This window comes from Cynocephalus volans, chromosome 14 (assembly GCF_027409185.1).
Source record: "Cynocephalus volans isolate mCynVol1 chromosome 14, mCynVol1.pri, whole genome shotgun sequence".
Taxonomy (NCBI): domain Eukaryota; kingdom Metazoa; phylum Chordata; class Mammalia; order Dermoptera; family Cynocephalidae; genus Cynocephalus; species Cynocephalus volans.
This window is the reverse complement of record NC_084473.1, coordinates 15764959-15766109: the sequence shown is the minus strand read 5'-3', so window position 1 is coordinate 15766109 and position 1151 is coordinate 15764959. Positions and strand designations below refer to the sequence as shown.

General features: G+C 38.7%; 1 pseudogene; it reads right to left on the bottom strand.

Moving 5' to 3' along the window:
• Window positions 1-810: 810 nt before the first annotated feature.
• Window positions 811-923, bottom strand: LOC134363479 (small nucleolar RNA U13; annotated as a pseudogene).
• Window positions 924-1151: the final 228 nt, after the last annotated feature.

Below are 1151 nucleotides of genomic sequence, written 5' to 3'. Positions count from 1 at the left end.
CCTGACAATACTGCCTCATATGTGAGCAGACGCCAAGAAGCAATTCATTCTCCACAGGGTGGTGCCCAGCTGTCTACACTGAGTGACCAGGTAGATGGCCGTGCTGGAGACCAAAACGGTGAATAGCTGAGGAGGAATGGTTTGGGGAGAAAAATGATGAGTTCAGTTTGGACGAGATGAGTATGAGCACTTTGGGAACATCTAGCAAGCAAAAAATAGGAACTGAGCATACGGAACTTTAAAAAAAAAATCAGAATGATGGAGGTCTGTTTCCAGCCTTAGCTGCACATTGGAATTACCCGGGGAGTTTAGAAAACTATTAACGACTTGGTCCCGCCCGCAGAAAATCTGATCTAATTGGTCTCTGATGTAGCCTGTGCGTTGAAATTTTTTAAACCATTTTAACCATTTTTAAGTGAGCAATTAAGCAGCATTTAAGTATATTCACAATATTGTGACCAACACTATTTATTTCCAGAATTTATCATCATCTCAAACTGAAACTCTGTACCCCTTAACCACTAACTCCCCGTTACCCCGTCTCCTCACACCCTGTAACCTCTACTATACTCTGTTGTTATGAATTTGCCTGTTATAGGCACCTCTGTCTACCCCACAAAAGTGGAATCCTGCAATATCTGTCCTTCTATGTTCACTTTATCTCACTTAGCATAATGCTTTCAATGTTAATTTACATTGTAATATGTGTCGGAATTTTATTTCTTTTTAAGGCAAAATAATGTTCTGTTGTATGTATCTACCACATTTTGGGTTTTGTTTTTTTTTTTCTTTTTTTTTTTTTCCTTTCCATGTCAGACAGGTAAAGAGCTGATGAGCTGACGTGATAACAAGGTTTAGAGGGAAGCACATCTCACACAATAGCATGAAAGACCAATCATCATGCCTATGAGCCACAAAAGGATCTATACCACATTTTGTTTGTTTATTCATCCATTGATGGATATTTGGCGATTTTCCACCTTTTGGCTATTGTGAGTAATGCTGCTATGAACTTTGGTGTACAAATATCTCTTTGAGTCCTTCCTGTTAATTCTTTTGGGTATCCACTTCGAAGTGAAATTTCTGGATCATATGGTAATTCTGTGTTTAACTTTTTTGAGAAATGGCTACATGTTTTCCACAGCAGTTGC